Source organism: Perissodus microlepis, chromosome 3, assembly GCF_051167445.1.
Source record: "Perissodus microlepis isolate ML-2025 ecotype Zambia chromosome 3, ASM5116744v1, whole genome shotgun sequence".
NCBI classification, from domain to species: Eukaryota; Metazoa; Chordata; class Actinopteri; order Cichliformes; family Cichlidae; genus Perissodus; species Perissodus microlepis.
The window spans coordinates 44,317,723-44,331,180 of NC_140463.1; the positions used below are offsets into that span (position 1 = coordinate 44,317,723).

At 39.0% G+C, this 13,458-nt stretch overlaps 1 protein-coding gene across 7 annotated transcripts in view; it reads left to right on the forward strand.

Moving 5' to 3' along the window:
- Positions 1-13,458, forward strand: part of nrxn2b (neurexin 2b) — a 687,330-nt gene that overhangs the window by 249,471 nt on the left and 424,401 nt on the right. The window lies entirely within an intron of this gene.

Consider the following 13,458-nt stretch of genomic DNA (forward strand, 5'->3'; position numbering starts at 1 on the left):
GGCCTTCTTCTGTTGGCAAGGTTGAAGAGGGGAGTGGAGGAGCAGGAAGGGGCTAGATGTGGGAAGGAGAGCATGCTCACTACCTGATTCAATTAACACCACACGCAGTAAACAAAGACTGTTGACTGGCCATAGATTTAGCAACATATCACTTTTGGCATTTATTTTTTTTTCAAGTTCTGACAATAGATTTAAGACATTGTGAATGAGGACAGATGCAGGAGGGAAGTAACTGACGAGGCGTTTAATTATCATATATTTGCTGTTACATTGCTAAAGTAATATGTAAGCCCTCGATTATTGTAGATCAGTTAAATATCTTGCAGGAAATGTGAAAATACTTTTTGTATGCTTACATTTAACACACTGCATTGAATTTTTTGTTGCCTATGGAAATTGCAATACTCTCCACCATGATTTATCACTTAATGGCCAAATATGCTGGAGTTGAGCTCTTGTTGTTAATAACTACAGTAAATTTCAAATCTTTGAACATACCAATAACACGTCAGTGATTTGCCAAATGAAACAGTCTGCAGAAACACAGGACATACTGCAAATTTTTGTATGAATATGTTCATCATTATCCAGCCTGAAGCAGAAAATATTATGTTTTCATCTCTTTACAAGCGTAATGAAAGCCGAAATAAGGCTGCCTCACAAGAAAGGGGGGCCCAATGCTGCCTAATGCAGGATGTATAATGGACCTTACCATAGCTCTTATTGTGCATCTGCATGCTGGGGTCTGCTTTACTTTGGTGATAGTGACAGAAAAATATAGCTTTACTATGCAACCTAGACTAGGGAATAAGATTTTGATAGGAGTGGTGAGAACGCAACGTCGACAACTCTCTTCATCTTCAGATTTTCATATTACCTCAAGCCAGGCTCATTCAGCTCATCAAAACAGAAAAGAGGGAGAATGTTTACAGTCTCTCTTTCTTCATTTGATTAGGTTGTTCTCAACGGCTAAATTTATCCGTAGTGTTTTGGATACTCGATAACTGCGTTGATTGCACTGATGATGTTCTTTTATTCATAAACATTTGGCCAATGATAGCTGTTATTATTATCCTGAGAAGGGAATGGAGGACCGTGCTGATCTTTCTATATAATTCTATAGAATTTAAGTTGGCAGAGGGTGGAGGAAAGGCATGTTAGTATCAAAATTGAGCCGCTGCTTTACTTTATGTTGTTGTCCTCAGTAACAGTCAGAGAAATATTACGCTCCATAGGCAAGGGAAACTTGCAACAATTATTTGGTCAGTTAACTCTGATTAGACTGGGCTAGAATAATAAATGGATGCAACTGCTATCAGCAACAACCTTTGTTGTTACAAGTAAGTATTGGACGCTTGTATAAAAGGTTTAAAAAAACAAATCTCTATTTGCTTTGTCCACCTGTTGTGAATGAATGGAATAACTGATTACTGATCCTTTAGAAGGAAATGGTAAATGGCCTGTATTTGTATAGCGCTTTTACTAGTCCCCCCAAACCACTTTACACACCCAGTCATACACTGGTGGAGGCAAGCTACAGTTGTAACCACAGCTGCCCTGGGGCAGACTGACAGAAGCGAGGCTGCCATATCGCGCCATCGGCCCTTCTGGCCAACACCAGTAGGCGACGTGTCTTGCCCAAGCACACAACGACCGAGACTGTCCGAGCCGGGGCTCGAACCGGCAACCTTCTGATTACAAGGCGAACTCCCAGCTCTTCAGCCACGATCGCCCCAGAAAGAAAGTGTGTGCTACATTTGGAAAAGTTTGTTTCTAGCATGTGGTTTATGCATGTCACCAACATCCAAGGGACTACAGATCAGAATTACTCTGGCCCATTTACATGATGAGCACTGCAATCATGTTAATATGTATTGTCCTTCTAAAATAAAATATGTGAGAGGAATCTGTTTTAACTAAACAGTTCTCTAGTGTAGTTTTGGTGTGTGCACCTAACTAAAAAAAGAGAGTGCAAGTAATCATTAAAAAAAATTAGAATTATGGGCAAAAATAATTACGTCTTAACACAACCTCGGAAGAACAAAAACACATACACCCATTATTTATTTATTTACCAAAAACTAAGCCAAAATGCAGAAGCAGTGTGCAAAAAACTAAGTAAACACTAATTGCTTCCAAAGGAATCAAGAAGGCAAGTAGCAGCTAGGTGCTGAAAATCAAATGCATTTGATTAATTGATCATCAGAAAATGTGACTGAGGTTTTTGACTGGCCTGGCTCATTAATGATTGTAATGCCACAATTCCCAAGCAGGATACACACAGGATATGATCTACATTCAGTCTGGTAAGGATTTCCAAACAATTTGATCATTTTAGAGTATGAACATTTTTTGCACATGGAAAAGACACACAAGTTGTGCATGTCTTCACGCGCCTTTCTCCCTAGAAGTAGACATCCAACCAAATTCACCCTAAGACAAAACCACACAATGCTTAGAAAAACTGCTGAAAACCCAAGAGCTATCAGACTTTGCAGGCCTTTGTTAATATTTTATGTTAGAACTGAGAAAAAAAGACTGAACATGTGTGGCTTGTCTGAATAAAGGGTCTTTTCTCTGTAAGGAACATTGCTGTACAGTTTAGGTTTTTCAAAGTTGCATCTAAATTTTGGTTTCGTCTGTCTGAAGGCCAGGTTGAGGGGTGATTTTTGGGATTGTTTCGCAGCCATGGCACCTGGGCACCTTGCAGTAATTACATTAGCACAGGCTCCTCTGTAAACCAAATGTCAATCAAATAAGGATCAAATGTGAGCTGGTTGTCTAACAGCAAAACCCATCTAGGAATTTGGAGGACGCTGAAGAATTTGAAGGTAGTTCTCCTTCATTATTCCATCTACTACGTACAATCTACCATAACCACTGGCAGCAAAACAACCAGATGCCTGATGCTACCACCACCATGCTTGACGTTGTATAGGTTTTAAAAGCCTCACCTTTACTCATTATTCTGTCTCTCGGGTTATGACGGGTCATAGTCATTCATTCTATAAATAATTGTAGCAACGTGTCAGTAAATATGTTTATTCCGGATCTTCCTATGGCAAAGCCTGCCATTTAGTGGGTTAACAGGGGAAGCACCATGTAAGAGCTCGAGCAGTGGTTTTCTCCCAGCGCTCGACAGGGAAGGTCTATTTCTCTGCGTCTCTGTCAATTCCTGCGTCTGTTGCTCTTGAAAAGGCATAATCTGTAAGTGTGGCAAAATGATTGATTGTTCTCACTTATTAGTACCTTGTTCAGTGAACTGATGAGTTTCTTGTGTGTTTAGCGAGTTTGTTACATTACTAGCATAAGCTAGCTTTTCGTGCTTTGTTTAACCTGCTAGCATGAAACATACCAGCATATGGTGCAGTGTTGCCAACTTAGCGACTTTGTCGCTATATTTAGCGAGTTTTCAGACCCCTTAGCGACTTTTTTTCTAAAACAAGTCGCTAAAAAAAGACTTGAAAGCGCATATCGCTTTTACTCTCAACAAGCAGCAGGTGCTGTAACGCAGTCAGTTCTTCTTTTACTCTTATGCTGTTTTGTGGATCACAAGGTTTAAAACTACTTATAAACACACACACACAAAGTAACTCCACCAGAGTGCCTATTTCGGGTCACTTTTGCCGGTCCAAGCCCGGGTAAAGGAGCAGGGTTGGAATTGTAACATTAAAAAAAACAATAATTGCTAAAAGAAATTTAATTTGTAGTTCTAAATAAACTCTAAATGCATTTAGGACGTTTTTTACTCACTTTATGTCTCTTCCACGATGTTATTTCTCTCTCCAACAACATAGGTTACAATTACATTAGCATGGCCAATTATGCAAATTAGGCGATGACGTCATTTAGCGACTTCTAGCGACTTTTAGGACAACCAATAGCGATTTTCCTTACTGAGGAGTTGGCAACACTGATGTGGTGTTAGCTGTATTTCTTGAGATGCTATGCGGGTGTATCGTCGATGTTGAGATGGTGTAGTGACTGCTTACTCATGGCAACAATATTGAATGTAATCTTTGTGTATTTGCATGGTGACTAAATACACAGTATTCTGATTCTGTTATTACACTTTTACAAAGAAAAATAAGGATCAGTAAAGCTCTGAAGAATGCGACACGGTCTCCTGAGTGTTCACTGAAGCCATTTAACGTTTAGCTCTCTGCATAAGCCGAATAGAGACATTCAGCTGAGGGCAGAAGACTCATACAAGCCTACCTCTTGTCATAATAGCCAAACAAGTCAATCTTTAAATCATCTGTCCATAAAACTTTTCCTTGTGCTGTCATTGCTTGTCCATGTAGGCAGCTACAAATTTCAGTCAAGCTTCAAGATGTCAGTTTTTAGTTTGAGTTTCCGAGTAGTAGTAGTCAATCCAGTCAAACAAATCCTTTGTTTCTGAGAAACTACCGACTGTAGTTAATCATGATCACTATTAAGAAGTTCATAGACCTTGGCCTTGTAGTTAAGTAGAGTTAAAATACATACAAAACTTCAATATGTCTTATAGAGATTATTGTAGAATAACACAGCTTATTTGAAACAGGAGGATCTGGTCATGGATCACAAGTTAGTTGGGTCTTAAGCACTGCTAAAACTTGTGCAGCAATCACATTATATTAATTTAGCATAATAAAGGCGAGACTCTGAAGCTCCTCCTATTGTGTAATTTCCTTTTTTCCATGAGTATGTGAGTATGCATGCATGGTTGAGCATGTTATTAATTACATTCACCACAACAACAACAAAAAAACCCAGCGCTTCCAGAGAGCGTGAGCACAGTTCGTAGTTGGGCAAAGTATGTGTTTTCAACATGTTGCAGTGCTTCATTAAAGTAAGGGTTTGGAAGGGATGCCATTTGTTGCTTCAGGACAAACACTGTGGAAGGAAGATGCTTTTGGTGTTTGAGTTTGTGCGCATATGTGCACGCGTGTTCCGTTGTCATTTTGAGTTCATTTGTATGCTGTCTTGCTTCTTGTACATGCAGCTACTTTTGCAAACCTCCTCATTGCCCTCTGTGTCTGCCCATTCAGCTCATTAGGGCTAAGGGCACAACTTGACTCTGTCATCGTCATGGCAACACTGGAATTAAACTACTCAGGGTGTGTTTGGCTATTCCGGTGCCTTCGTCTCGCAGGTACTTATAAAATCATGTGGAATATGCATTTGTACCTATTGGTGCTCAGCAGAAAAAGATTTGCATCTGTATATATGCAAGGCTATGTATGCATGGCCATATATATCTGCACAAAGAAGCACATGTGGAAAGAGGGTCTTTAAAGGTGGCAGTCCAAATTGATATAACCTGTGTCTGGACCCCTAGCTAGTTTTTTTTTTTTTTTTTGCCTTGAAACCCTAATAAAAGTCTGTCTACAGCAGTAGCTAAGCTACTTTTCACATGATGGGATGAGAGCAAAGTGGAGCACTAATTTGTATGCACAGAAACACTCTAGCTGTCACAGGGTGGTTTTACCCAGGAGATTAAGAACCCGTAGAGACTTTAGTGTCAGAAAGAGATCATGTTTTGGTCTTAGTGATCAGCACTAGCTGCCACATGACAGGGTGATAAACAGGAGACTCAGATGGCACACCGTGGTTGATTTAAATGCCCCCACACATTCACCTCACTATTAACAGGGCTGTAGCTACTTTAAAGGATGCACTTTCAATGCATGATGAAATATCTGTTAGAAACAACAGAGGGAGGGAGATTAGCAACATTCAGCTATTTATAAAGGAGTGAAGGCTAATTTAGTGTTGTGACCAAGAAATGTACATAAAAAGCAAAGATTTGTACATAGATATGCCTAGTACACCTGTATATGTGTAATGTATATGCTCCAAAAAAATGAAACTCACCCAACGTATTCTCCAATGTCGCTTTGTGGTAGTTATATATGTGTAAAATGGGATTGTGTGTGCCCTGCTTGCCCCTTCTAGTAGTTAGTTTAGCTCTATGATTTGTTTGCTTGTCAGTACACCGGCCCTGCTGTAAAAGACAATATTCTCAGTGTGGATGTTTTCAGCCAAGTTGGCTTTTACAACATTATTGGTGGTATTAGTCAACCTGGTTTGCCAACCTTCCTTTAGGCTTCTCATGGGGAGAGATTATATTGGTTTTAAAACAGTAGCTTTGTTTTTACAGCCAGAGGGCAATGCACACAATAATTCTAATCTGCTTTTTGAACTGAATAAAAATCATTAGCTTGAGAATAGATTTGCCTTCGTATGAAGACAGTCTTTTGTGTTAACAAGTAGCTGATATTCTTTAACTTGGCTCTGTGGGATGCTTTTAAGTAGCTCTTATCCATATAAGATAACTCCTCACAGACACTGTTTTGTTTTCACAAATAGGATTCATTGTCCATTGAGTTTTTTTAAATCTCCATTTCTGTTAGTTGGGGAGGAACAACAAACAGCCAGTAAACTAGGACTTCAAGGCTATTAGAATTATTGGATCTGGCAATGCCTGCAAGGAAAATGTATGCAGTTTATTTTGAGTAGAACATTTGCTAACTGCTTTGCACCTGATGCTAACTGGCACACAGACTAAGAGTCCTGGCACATGACTTCACAGATATTTAAGGTGTAGATAAATAAAATGAGACAGAGGCATATCAGAAAAATGGAGGGGGCATCTCAGTTGGGGGGAACATAATGGATCTGAACTTAATCAACAATCAACACTAATGTTAACGCTGCTCTGTTTATTCAAATTAATCATCAAGGACAGGGCACCCCCCATCCATGCCAGAAGAGCGGAGAATTTGTCTCTGCAGCACCTTGCCAAGGAAATTGATGATGAATTACTTCGTTTATCAAGTCACCCCTATTAACAAGCCTGCTGACAACCCCGTCTCCATCCCAGAGATATTTTCTTTGGCTTCAGTGGATCGTAATTTGGATCCTGAAGATTTTTTTTCTTGTTTGTCATCTGACTGAAAAGTGAAACTGCAACAAGCACCAGTAGTAATGGCTCGGTGTGATGCATTTCACTTAACATCTCACTAGTTAGATAAGTGGATGAGTAGCAGCGGAAGGAGCAGTTATGTTGAAGTGAGGAAGGAAGAGTGTGCATAAATCCCAGGGTATCTTCACTAGCAGCTCAGGATAAACACAGATTAATGTCGTTCGACCGACACATCACAGAGGATGTGTGCTTAGATAAACAAGATGCACCGAGGATATTGAAGCCCTGCTTAGATAGATTCCTATCAAACTTTCTCTCCTGTAATTTGGAATCAGTGCAATCTTTTACTGAAGAAAAATAAAACCAATAATAATAATAATAATAATAATAAAACTAATAGGGAAGACGTCTCTCCCAGTACTACAAGCTTGAGCAAGAGAAGCTCTAAAGCACCAGTAAATACAAGTTAAAGGCTCAGCAAAAGCAACAAGGGCAAGGGTTTCTTTAAACTACCTTTAATTCAACTGAGCAAAGGTAAAGTAATTTGGCTTAGTTCAGCAAAGATGGGTCTAACTTTTCAGGCTATAGATTGAAGCTAAATGAAAAACACTGGAGATTCATTAACCACCACCCTTCCATGAGAGATGGATGGCTGAGAATGGCAAAAAAGGTAAAGAAAATAAAAGAAGCAATCAGATGAAAGGGTGAACCAAGGCTCGTGGCAGAGGGAAAAAAAATAGAGCACATTTCTTGTGTAGGCCATTCATCATATGCAGCTGGAATAGGAGGGGGAGAATGAATGGCGGTGCGAAGGGGAGAGACGAGAGATCGGTAGGGGCTGGGGACTGATGAACAGTTGGCCTATCCCATCAAGGATGCCTTCTAACCTGTGCTACAAAAAGGGGCATCCATCACACAGGCAGGCGGTAGTGCTTTACACAAGTGCACGGGCATAGAAACACACTGCTCACGTGCTGGGCTCACACTCGCAAAGGGCACAGTGATCACAGCTAGAGGCTACTGTGCATCGCCTAGCAAACTCTATTACACTGTGAAGTGTGGTGATGTTCCATGCACCATTTTTTTAATGTGCAGGTGCAGGATTGTATTGCTTTTCATTAACATTTTATCAATCAGTGTGTTTTGTTTAAGTACTAAAAACAATGATATAGTCTCAGTGTCTCAGACCTTTTAGCTCCTTTGTTAGTAGAACATGAAGTGGAAATACTGGTTCTCCTGTCTTTTGCTGCATGCTTTCTAAAGTAACATTTTATACACCTTTGAGTCACAATCAAAATGTGGTTCTCCCATAATGATATCAAAAGCAGCACAGCAAACATTTGTGGCACTGCAAAGTAGGCGATGCTTAAATCCTGGCAACATTCAATTACAGTTGCTGCCACTGTTTTTCAGTCAGCAGTGGTTAAGACAGTTTATACAACACTAATTTGAGGTGACCTAGACCTCATTTAAATTGAACACAATAGCATGGTTTGTTTGCCTTGATGAGCTAATCATTGACTGGAGTGATTGCATTAAAACACATTGTTTTTTGTTCATACTTTTTTTTTATAAATGCCGCTGTGACTGGGTGTTAATATGTCCACGAGGACAAACAACACAGGTTGTGTTTGTTTCCTAATTTGTGTATATTTGCATGTGATTACTGTGAGAAGTGGTTTGAAGGCAGTATACTAGCAAACCCTCACGCTTCCTGGGTGTGTTAATATGTCCGTGTGTCCACATGCACACGCACACACACTCATACATATAAACAATCATACGTAACAGCTTATATATCTGCATTTTCTGTTTCAGTGCAAGATTCACATCCTCTGAAGAGATACCGTTGTTTTCTCCATACTGCAGGGCAAGCATCTATCAGTGGAGTCCTGACAGCCAGCTTTGTGTCAAATGAGTCTCGTGTGTGAATTTTGCACATGAAATACACACGCAACACTGTGTGTATGTGTGTGGAGCTTGTTTGTGACATGAGGCCACAAGTGTCGCTCCCGACCGCCAGATGTTGGTGCTCATGCCACATGACTGTTCACTCTTAATCGCAGGTGTCTCAGGTCACATACTCTGCTGCTGCTCCAGTTATGGATTAGTCTCTTCCAGCTATTGACTGCTGGTGGAGCTGGAGGCTGGGGCGAGGCTGATAAAAAACACCTGAGTGTGTGTGGCATACTAGGATTCTGGCTGTGGTTTGTATTGACTACCTGGCCTAATCAACAGTCAGAGGTGAAGCAAGAGCTTGTTAGCAGCCATGTACTGCTTAGATGGCTGCATGATGTAAGATTCTAGGTTGAGGTAGAATGGGTTTGTGGGTGTGTTTCTGTAAATGTCAATGTGAGTCAAAGGGCATACAGTAAAGCAGGGGGAAGGGTGGAAGGAATGACTTTCATCTCTTAGTTTCATCTTTCCCTGTACACACACACACAAAAAAAAAAAATCATATATTGCGGAGTCTTGATTTTTAGAATAACAGAATAACATCGCCTTAGTTTTTTGTTTCATTTTTTTTCTTGGGACTTTGGACTTGGTTAAACTGGTGGTAGCATTTTTGAAAGACAAAAATTTGGAAACAAAAACCCACTTTGAGCTAAAAAAAAAAAAAAAAAAATCAATAATAAATGAATCATGAGAAATGTTCAACAGTTTTTGCACAATACTATCCTTCCACAGGGACTCTGCACCAAGGAAGGTTTCATTTTTTTTCCTTTTTCAGGAGAAGTTTTACCTCTACAGAGACATGAATGTAAAAGTAATTCTCTAAACTTTCTTCTCTTCCTCCCCAGTGGAATTTCCAAACTGTTCAAATCAAAGTATAATCCTAAGTGCTGTTGACACACTTCACAGGTCTGGATTTTATTTGTAAAGACAAAGGCAAGAGAAGCAAGAAAACACGAGACTTTCGTGGGTAGACAGAAAGCAACGAGCATTATTAAAAATGGATGAAAGCATTACTTGCTTTTTTCGGTTTCTGAGTTAGAGTTAATGAGGAAAATTAGAGTGAGGGGTGGGGGGGGGGAGACTGATTGTACAAGGGAATGGGGAGGAAACTTGGCTGTGGTGCTTGGAGACTTTGTTGCCATGGAGATCAGTGGGGAGGCAATTAGAAATGTGCAGATCGTGTTTGAATGGTGTATGCATAATTGATTAAAATCATAGAGTGTGGTTGCGGTGGTGATGGAGATGATGATAGTGATGAAAAATCAATACCTCGTTTTGCGGTGAATATCGAAGCTAATGTGAGCAGGATGTTTCCACGTAGACCCAAAGTTCTTGTGTGTTTGTAAAAGAAAAGTATTCTTAGTTTAACACAAACCAACATGATAATAATAATCAATGTTAATATAATTCAGTGTATTGTATTTAACATAAACGCAGATAATCATATCATTGAAGCATTAAAAAATGAAAATATAATGAATAACTCATTTGTCTTTACACAATTAAGTAGAAAACAGTGTTACAATAATGATTTAATATTATTTTGAAAGCATGCACAAACTTATAGTCCCTTGGACCTTCTTTAAACCAAACAATGTAGGTTTTTTAATATTTCAGTTTTAAGTTTTTTATGAATAGATAAATATTTTGCTCCCCGTTTAGCCTTAACTTACATCCTGTGGTGTCTGCTCTATTTTAATGGTACAGGAGTGATTAGACTGTAAGTAGTGCTTCTAGTTTTGTTTTAGAAATTGTTTGTACCCTGTTGATCATAACTTTTTATGCTGCATCCTGATCTGAGGAAGAGTTTCATTCAGATTAAAGGCACAAATAGCGAAACCAGAGAAAAGCAATTTTACAGGAGCGTGCTAATTATAAAACTTACAAATATAAGGAAACACATCTAACCATTTTGGGAAAATAACAGTCAAAACCAGAAGTGTTGTATAAAAAAACAAATGTGTATATTCTGTAAAATCCATCTCTCAGTGTTCTGGTCTCTTTTTTTAATTGAAGCAAAGTAATTCTGAATATTTTACATCCTTGTGGAGTAATATTTCACTCAACTTTAATAATAACACAATGACAGATTAGTTTCCTGAAACCTCTCACGCACACAGCAGCACTTGATGACTGCTATCTTATATAAAACATTTGTCTTTGAAAGTCACTTACCAATCAGGTGTAAAGCTGTTGAGCAAATAATTATAAAAAAGGGATATTTGGAAATAATCGTGAATATAAAAACTGGTAAATCACATACTTAAGCCAATCGAGAGATAAAAATATATAACGTAGTACGATGTCTATTATTGCCTAGTCTTCTCCTAGTCAGGTGCCGGTCTCCATGGTGATGGGGTGTCCATGCCACTGTCTGGCATCAGCACTCCAGAGATTTGCTATTTGCTGGGCTTCCTGCCAAGCCTTTCTCTGTGCAGGTGCCAATGGGTCTGCAAAAACTGTTAAATCCATGACTGACAGATTGTAGTGTTTGAAACTTTGTGGTGAATTTGACTGCCGACTTACGTATTTTATGAGAAACTATGAGATAGTTTGGACGCAATGATTATAATTCATATTTTAGGTGTCCTGTTCGCAGCAATATAAATGCCTCACTTTGCAGGCTAAATTGCACAGGACACCATTCGGTGAATTCCAGACATACTTTCTGGGTGGCGTGTAATAAATTTTACAAGACACATGGCAGTCACTGAGCTCAAACCTGTACGTATCAAACCTGAGACAGCCCACTTAGCAAAATGTATACTGATAAATATGACATACTGTATATGTTATATTTAATAACAAAGTTGTGACATATTAAATGTTTTGCACAAAGCCTGGGGAGTCTAGCAAAACAGTTTTCTTCAGTTGGGGTCTTCAGCTGCATTCAGCTTACAGTGTACTGTTGTTGCTTAGTTTTCATCTGATAAAATTGTGGCCTTGGACTTCTCTGCTATATTTGCATAGCTTCTTCTTATCCCTTTATTGAATATAGCGTATACCTTTGTTTTCTGGTTACCAAACAGTATGCTTATGTACTGAATACAGATAGATGCATTTCACTCGCATACGAGCGTGTGTGGGAGGCTACTTTGTGTAGTTTTCCTTGTAACAAGGGGAGCTGTGCTTTGGCTTATAGCAAAGTAACTTAATAATAGGGTTATGGCACAAAGAGGTATACACTTAATGACTACGTGCATGAAAATGTGTGTGTGAGTAGAATACACAAGAGTATGGCATTTAGTTTTGCTGCATGTTTATGTATTTTGTAACTTAGCGAATTTAGAAAAAGGCTTTTGATGAAAACCCGTCGGATATAATTGAACTGTCACGTCCTCGTAAGCTAGTGTTTTAGTTATTCATTTTCATTTAGTTAATAAATTAAAATGTTGCTGTCCTCGCTGGAGCTGTAGCAGAGATTGTGATCAACAGTTTGAAATGCCTACAGCCAATAAGGCTGTGACAATATTTCATCAAACATGGACAGCACTTGTATTTTAATGAAGGCAGTGTGAAGCCTAAGCCTTGTGTTTGGCCTTTGTCTACTGAGTTTATTCTTGATAAGGGAATAACGACATCTTAACACACTGGCTGCAATGACACAGATTTCCACCACACAGTAGATAAAAGGGTGTGCTTGATATTGACTCTGTGACAGTCCTATACACATTCTCATTAACAAACAAAGAATCTCTGTCTGTGTTAAAACAAATGTGTCTTTGTTGCTCTGTCTTTGACTGAAAGCGAGGCCCTTTGAATTATTCTGTAATTTATATTTTCTGCCCATCAGTCCGTGTTCAGGGTCTGCTCTGTCTCGTTTTTTATTCTCTTTCCAAACAGACACATTTGTGGATGATATATCATTTGCATCACTTCCCGTAGGTTAGACAGGGAGATAAAAGAATAGACAGAATTCCTCTCATTATAATCATGTTTTCACTTCTGACACGAGTGAAGATGACCTCAGTCTCTGTTCCATCTGTTACTTGTCTTCCTTCGTTCATTGTCTTCTTCCTCCCTCACTCCCTTCTTTCTTTTGCTCTTCTTTCCCTCCATTTGAACTTTTGCTCTGTGCCTGTAACTGCTGCCACACTCTGGTTGTACACATACTTTAACATTTTTGATTATAAGCCCGATGTTTAGGGCCATGCCGATGTAAATCAAATCTTCTGCAATTTGTTTGCTTGTTTGGCTGGTAAGAAATTTTATAACCAGTGGAGAACTGAAGAGGTAGCTATTGATATAAAGTTAATTAATTACTTAATGTTGCTTGCACTTTACTGGTTTAACATCTTTGTACTCTGAGCATGTGTGTACACTGTATGGTTTTGCTCAGCCATACATTAGCTAATAATTAGCCTAGAGATAACTAGATGGACCTCTACACTATTTTCTGCTTTAATAATGAACTCTGTTTCATAAATAAATAAATATCATACGTCTATATCTCTTCTGTACTCTTTAGCCCCCTCACAACAACATGCACCAGACATGGATGTTGAGAGCAGTTACTTTGGCTGTTGTATATGTATATGTCTATTGTGACAGTTTGTTGAATGATGCAGGATGATACTCTTGACATGAAAATT